This window comes from Phytophthora cinnamomi (assembly GCF_018691715.1).
Source record: "Phytophthora cinnamomi strain GKB4 chromosome Unknown Contig8, whole genome shotgun sequence".
NCBI lineage: Eukaryota > Oomycota > Peronosporomycetes > Peronosporales > Peronosporaceae > Phytophthora > Phytophthora cinnamomi.
In genome coordinates this window covers 520,813-528,797 of record NW_027150941.1, presented here as the reverse complement: position 1 = coordinate 528,797, position 7,985 = coordinate 520,813, and positions in this window count along the sequence as shown.

Sequence of the window (7,985 nt, the reverse complement as noted above, 5' to 3'; positions counted from 1 at the left end):
GTGTTTTATTTGATTTATATTATGCTTGTGGACTCAAGTATAATTAATTCAAATTATTAATAAACTCCTACGCTTCCTCACATACGTAGCGCGACGTGTAAGCAAAAGTAGTGAGTCAAAGTAGGCCCACTACACGGAGTGTCCAGAAAGTGAGACCAGCGTCGGTATTGCTGCCGACGTCAGAAGAAAAAGATGTGCTGGTTCCGGGAAACAACACCCACGTTCAAGTGAGTAAGGGACAGTCCCTGACCCGAAGAGGTCAGGTCGACAACGACGCGTCGGCTCCGGGAGCCGAGGCAACCTTGGTCCTGAGGAGCTCCGCCAATAAACAGCGTCGAGGTGACAAAGGCGTGTCGACTCCGGGAGTTGACGCTGCAAACAGTGCGGACGGTTGCAAACGTACCGCACTGACGCAATTTTCATGCTGTAGTGCAGCCGGGCTGCACGACGAAGCGCCATGCGATCAAGCCGGGCTTGATATCGCGCGCCCGCAGACAGGGTCTGCCGGCGAAGGGACACATTACCGTGCAGCCGAGCTGCACGAAGAAACATGCGGTCAAGCCAGGCTTGATACCGCGCGCCCGCGGACAGGGTCCGCCGGCGAACAACTGTCCATGGCTGGGCCTGGACCAGAAGAACAACTGTGCGGAGCCGGGCTCCGCACAACAAGAAGACGGCGCAAGCGGAAAACGCTGCGCAAGTCTCGGTCCGGGACCGAGACGCAACAAGAGCAGTCTGCTGGGAAGACTGAGGCGGTGACGCCGGATGTCGAGACGCTAAGCGTCTTGACGCGCACCGATACTGGATTCCAGTATCAGGAAATGGAACTCGCTAATCCTCCGACGACGGCGTCGGAGTTGACTTTGCTTCCAGTCTCATGAGCTGGAAGCGCTTCACGCGCGACTTGCACGATGGACGCATCGAGCAGGTCTGCGTTCTTTCGGACAGCGAAAGAACGAAGAGCGAGAGCGAAGAGCTGAGGAAGCTCTTCATGGGAAGTACCACTGAGAGTGAAGACACTTTCAGTGCGAAGACGAAGCGAGAGCACTTCGAGGAACAAGGTTGAGACTCGCTGAAGTCGAGTCCCTATTACGAATTGTTGAGGGAGTACAAAGGCGTACTCCCGGAAGAGATTCCTTCGGAGCTTCCGCAGGATAAGGGCATTCAGCACGAGATTGATCTCGTGCCGGGCACGAAGTACTGTGTCACGCGGCAGTGGCCACTGCCGCGAGAGCAAGTGAAAGCAATCGACGACTTCTTTGAAAGTCGTCGTAAAGCAGGACAAGTGCGGGAATCAAAGTCCCCGCACAGTGCTCCGACGTTCTGTGTCAAGAAGCCACAGGGCGGATGGCGCATCGTTCATGCCTACAACAAGCTGAACGATGCGACGGTACCGGCGCAGATGCCGATACCGCGAAAAGATGTTATCATCGATTCGATGGCCGGGAGTACCGTTTACAGTGCTCTCGACTTGCGAGATGGATTCTATCATATCCTAATGCGTGAGAGCGATATCCCGCTCACGGCAGTGCGCACGCCAAGCGGCATGCTCTGGGAATGGCTAGTGATGCCACATGGGCTTAAGAACGCCCCTGCGACTTCCAACAGGTGCGTGACGCACTTGTTGCGCTCAGTGCGCGACTTCGCACCGAGCTACTTCGATGATGTGTTCATCCACAGCCGAGCTATGGACGGGAAGACCGACGTAGAGATGCACAGGGTGCATCTCCGGAAGCTACTTGAGCTTATGCGAAAGCATAAGCTCTACGCGAACCTGAAGAAATGTATCTTCGGGGCGAGCGAGATACCCGTCCTCGGGTGTCTCGTAGGGGAAAATAGCGTTCGCCCTGACCCGGAAAAGGTCAGAGTGATCAATGAATGGCCAACGCCTTCAAGTGTCAAGGAACTGAGGCAGTTCCTTGGCTTGGCCACGTACTTGTGCAAGTACGTGGAGGATTACGCGGGCAAGATCCGCCCGCTGTCACAACTTCTTAAGAAGCTGTCTGGAATTGGACACCCGATTGCCAAAAGGCATTCGATACAGTCAAGCGGGGCTTGACTGAGGCGCCGATCTTGGCAGTGGCTGACCAAGATCGCCCATTCCACGTAGTGTGTGACGCATCCGATTTCGCGATCGGATGTGCGTTGATGCAGCATGATCACGAGGGTCGTGATCGTGTCGTCTACTACCAATCGCGTCAGATGAAGCCAGCTGAGCGTAATTATCCGGTGCGTGACAAGAACTCCTTGCCATGAAATACGCACTCGCAAAGTTCCGAGTGTATTTGCTTGGAAGTAGACCATTTGTGGTCTACACCGGCCATGCTTCACTGCGGTGCGCAGTGAAGTCGCCACACATTTCACAAAGAATGGCGAGGTGGCTCTCATTCTTTGCAGAGTATAACTTTCGGGTCGAATACAAACCCGGAAGATTGAATGTGGTGGCCGACGCGTTATCACGTCGGCCGGACTATGCAGATGTTGCCGACGTCAATGCCATTGACGCCATGCGATCGAGCAAACCCACATCATCTCTGTTGGATGATGTGAACGCCGCGTACGCGCACGACGCGGACGCGAAGCTCTTGCTGACCTATGGCACAGCTCCTTCTGACAAGTCCCGTCAGAAACTGCCCAAGCACCTTCGAGCGCGTGCACACCGCTTTCGTGTGCACGACAGACTACTGCTTTACAATGCAGTCGACGACAACGCAGATCGCGTTGTCGTGCCAAATGACCATGACCTGCTACTCAGGATCATGTACGAGTATCACGATGCCCCGACTGCGGGACATCTCGGACGTGAGAAGACTTACGTCCTTCTCACGCGCGACTTCTACTGGCACCACCAGTATAAGTGGGTGCGCAAGTACATCCGTGCTTGCGAGGTATGCCAACGCGTGAAGCCTGCGCCATTCGCGCAGGCTCCACTGCAATCACTACCGACTCCGTCGGAGTGTTGGAAGTCCATGTCTTTGGACTTCATCTTTGGTCTTCCCCCGGATAGCGGAGGGAACACCGGTGTTGTGGTCTTTGTAGACCGTTTCAGCAAGATGGTACATCTTGCTGCGGTGCCAGCAGAGGTAACCGCGAAGCAGACGGCCCGTCTGCTCGTCGACATGGTGTTCAAACACCATGGCATGCCGTCCGACATCGTGTCGGACAGAGACCCGCGCTTCACAGCGAACCTGTGGCAAGAAGTGTTTACACTTCTTGGGAGCCAGCTTTCAATGTCGACTGCGGACCATCCGCAGACGGACGGCCAAACCGAGCGCGTGAATCGCGTGCTCGTCGGCATTATGAAGAGCCACGCTCACTCGTTCCAATACTGGAGCGAGTGCTTATCGATGGCGGAGTTCGCCATCAACAACTCGGTGCATGCCTCGACCGGGCATACACTGTTCAATGCCATGCGGCATCCCCGTCTGCCGAGTTTACTCGGAGTGGTGGCTCCCACTTTAAGTTGGGGAGGATCTACGACTGCAATACAGCAGCCGCAGAAAACCGCTGACACTTGCATAGTGTCAGCTGCAACAACGAACCAAACGCATGAATCTGCGCAGGGCGCAGACTCCTCCAACAACATGGCCAACGACCACGGGTCTGCGCAGGGCGCAGACACCGCAAAGAACCACGCAGAGGCAGGGCCTCTAGCGGAGAGCGAGCTGAATGGCTTCAGCTCGGATGCAATCAGTTTCATCACCAAAAGACAAGCCGTGATTCGGTTTGTCCAAGATGCAAGAGCAGCTTCTGTTGACCAACAGAAGCTGAACGCAGACAATGCGGGCAGAGGCAACACAAATGAATTTAAAGTTGGTTCATTGGTTTTGTTAGCTACTCAAAACCTGCCTAAACATGCTGTTTCGGACGTCGGAGCAAGCAAGCTTGCTCCGCGCTTCATCGGGCCGTTCACTGTGTTGGCACGGCACGGCAACGCATACACGCTAGACATACCGTCTAGCATGCGCCTCCATCCGACCTTTTACGTCGGACGGCTGAAGCCATACCTGCAGCACGAGCCATCTAGCTCGGCTGACCCGAAGCCTCGGCAGGAGCCGAGGCAGAAGCGGAGGACTTGGCCTCGGCGACGAGCAGCCTCTCCTCCAGCGCGCGGACGCGCTGGAGTAACTCCTTCATCTGGGTCCCCAACTCGACCTGGATATTCGAGGCGGTCTGCGAGACCACCGCGACTTGGGCCTTCTGGTTCGCCAGCTCCTGCTTCAGGGCGGCGAACTCAGCGCCCTGCAGACGCTCCACGACGGTCACCCGGTCGTGGAGAGGCGCATACTGATCAGCCCGGGGCTGGTCATACAGGAAGAACCAAGGGTCAGCGCCCTGCGCTAACACCCAGATCAAGGAAAACGAGTCTGTGCAGAGCACAGACACCGCGAAGATCCGCGCAGAGGTCGGCCCTCTTGCGGAGAGTGAGCTGAACGAGTTCAGCTCTGTAGTGGGCCTACTTTGGCTCCCTACTTTAGCTTACACGTTGCGCTACGTGCATGGGGAAGCGTAGGAGTTTATTAATAATTTGAATTAATTATACTTGAGTCCACAAGCATGATATAAATCAAATAAAACACCAAGTAACTAGTTTAAGGTAAAATGAGAACTATATTGTCTGTAAATTGATCTTCCTCCTAAATCTGCTAAAACTGTTTATCATCTATGAAAGGGGTTGACAGCGGCTGGCTGTATCCATTGGTGTGACTTACACCAAGGTGAGGAAGTATCTAAAACTTTTAACAGATATTTTATCTGTTAAAATCACAAGTGGCTTGTAGCCACTTGTGCGTGTAACCCCGTTACACCATCCACCCTTAACGTTAGACGCGCGGGGTCTCCGCACGTCAATCTTCTGAATTGACCATTCGTCAATTCACCGCGTTTGGAGAAGAAACCCGCGCTCATTCGACGATGAGCGCGCCTCAAGAAAAGAAGAATCCGAAGTCGGTGGGGAGTCATCTCTCCATCGATGACTACTTCGAGCGCCAGAAGGCGAAGTATGGCGACGTCGTCGACTTCGACGACGATGATGAAGATATGGAGGACGAGAAGGACTCGTCCTCAAAGCGCAGAGACTCAGTGTCCAGCGAATCGCTCGACCCCCACGCTAAGACCATTCGCCCGCGTGAAGGGGACGAATCGGACGCTTCGAGTTCGAAGCGTTCGCGAACTGAGAGTGATACCCTGCTCGCTTCCGCTGGGGCTCTCAGTACTCCGCGGGCTGCAGCAGCAGCGCGCGATCCGTGGATGCCGTCCGCGTCCGAGATCTCGGACCGGTATGGGAACTCGGTACCTCCGAATGAGGTACCGTTATACGTATGCAGCGCCATCAAAGATGACGCCGTGGCTGCCGAGCTGCACTTTGATGCGGCGACGCATCAAAGGCGCGATTACTACATCGGACGCTTTCATGAGCTCCGATGGTTTCAAAGCAAGAAGACCTCTTCTCGCAGCAACGTGCCCGAGTGGCAGGCACTTTGTCAAAGGTGGAATGCTTTTGTTGAGAACTTCAACAAGAGGCCGAGTGCTCACCATGATCGGATTAAGCAAGCGCGTGATCGCTTCGAGTACGTCTCGAAGCGTGGAAAGTTTGAGCAACTCCACGTTGCTGCGGAGGAGGCTAATGTGCTGTGCCCGAGGGCTTTCAGTGCACGAAGTGCTTCCCAGGCGCGGTCCGCTTGAGCGACCGCGACCTGAACGGGTACACGTCATTCCGTGTGCCCGAGAGTATCAAAGAGCTCCGTGCTAAATTCTTAGCACGTGAGGGTTCGGGCGCTAGCGATGACCGCAGTGCTCGTATTACTCCCGCTGCACCAGCGCGTACTGCTCCTCGTACGCCCTCACCATTTCCGGAACGTCCTCCAGCAAGACGTTCCCCGGCTCCCACGTATCTTGATGGGGAGGAAATCCTCTCCAACGAATACGAAAACGAGCCCCTTGAGGGTTCGTTTTCGGGATACTATGGTCAACAATCCGCTCAACAATCCAGCGGGTTGAGCCGCGAACGTCACGGATCGGCGGTGGCGGGGGTGGGAACACGCCCCGGGTATGACCAGCCCCGGGCTGATGAGTATGCGTCTCTCCACGACCGGGTGACCGTCGTGGAGCGTCTGCAGGGCGCTGAGTTCGCCACCCTGAAGCAGGAGCTGGCGAACCAGAAGGCCCAAGTCGCGGTGGTCTCGCAGACCGCCTCGAATATCCAGGTCGAGTTGGGGACCCAGATGAAGGAGTTACTCCAGCGCGCGGACGCGCTGGAGGAGAGGCTGCTCGTCGCCGAGGCCAAGTCCTCCGCTTCTGCCTCGGCTCCTGCCGAGGCTTCGGGTCAGCCGAGCTAGATGGCTCGTGCTGCAGGTATGGCTTCAGCCGTCCGACGTAAAAGGTCGGATGGAGGCGCATGCTAGACGGTATGTCTAGCGTGTATGCGTTGCCGTGCCGTGCCAACACAGTGAACGGCCCGATGAAGCGCGGAGTAAGCTTGCATGCTCCGAAGTCCGAAACAGTATGTTTAGGCAGGTTTTGAGTAGCTAACAAAACCAATGAACCAACTTTAAATTCATTTGTGTTGCCTCTGCCCGCATTGTCTGCGTTCAGCTTCTGTTGGTCAACAGAAGCTGCTCTTGCATCTTGGACAAACCGAATCACGGCTTGTCTTTTGGTAAGGAAGCTGGTTGCATCCGAGCTGAAGTCATTCAGCTCGCTCTCCGCTAGAGGCCCGGCCTCTGCGTGGTTCTTCGCGGTGTCTGCGCCACGCGCAGACCCGTGGCCTTTGTCCTTGTTGTTGGAGGAGTCTGCGCCCTGCGCAGATTCATGCGTTTGGTTCGTTGTTGCAGCTGACACTATGCAAGTGTCAGCGGTTTTCTGCGGCTGCTGTATTGCAGTCGTAGATCCTCCCCAACTTAAAGTGGGAGCCACCACTCCGAGTAAACTCGGCAGACGGGGATGCCGCATGGCATTGAACAGTGTATGCCCGGTCGAGGCATGCACCGAGTTGTTGATGGCGAACTCCGCCATCGATAAGCACTCGCTCCAGTATTGGAACGAGTGAGCGTGGCTCTTCATAATGTCGACGAGCACGCGATTCACGCGCTCGGTTTGGCCGTCCGTCTGCGGATGGTCCGCAGTCGACATTGAAAGCTGGCTCCCAAGAAGTGTAAACACTTCTTGCCACAGGTTCGCTGTGAAGCGCGGGTCTCTGTCCGACACGATGTCGGACGGCATGCCATGGTGTTTGAACACTGTAGTGGGTCTAACTTGACTCACTACTTTAGCTTACACGTTGCGCAACGTGTATGAGGAAGCGTAAGTACTTAGTAATTACTTAGGTTAATTATATTTGAATACACAAATATAAGTTAACTTAGACAAGACTCCAAGTAGCTAGTTTAAGGTAAAATGAGAACTGTATTGTTTGTAAATTGATCTTCCTCTAAAATCTGCTAAAAACTGTTTATCATCTATGAAAGGTTTGGCAGCGGCTGGCTGTCAGAACCCCGCCAATATGCACGTCTCTAATTGGTAGAAAGATGCTGCTTTCTACCAATAGGATCTTTGGGTAGGTGGGGACCACTCATTGTGGTGGCCCACTTCAATGTATCCATTGGTGTGACTTACACCAAGGTGAGGAAGTATCTAAAACATTTAACAGATATCCTATCTGTTAAATTCACAAGTGGCTTGCAGCCACTTGTACGTGTAACCCCGTTACACCATCCCCCCTTAAGGTTAGACGCGCGGGGTCCCCGCACGTCAATCTTTTGGAATTGACCATTCGTCAATTCTCCGCGTTTGGAGAAGAAACCCGCGCTCATTCAACGATGAGCGCGCCACAGAAGAAGTCCTCGAAGTCGGTGGGAGTCATCTCTCCATCGACGACTACTTCGAGCGTCAGAAGGCGAAGCCACTGCCAAGACGGCGACGTCGTCGACTTCGACGACGACGATGAGGACATGGAGGGCGAGGAGGACTCGCCCTCAAAGCGTAAA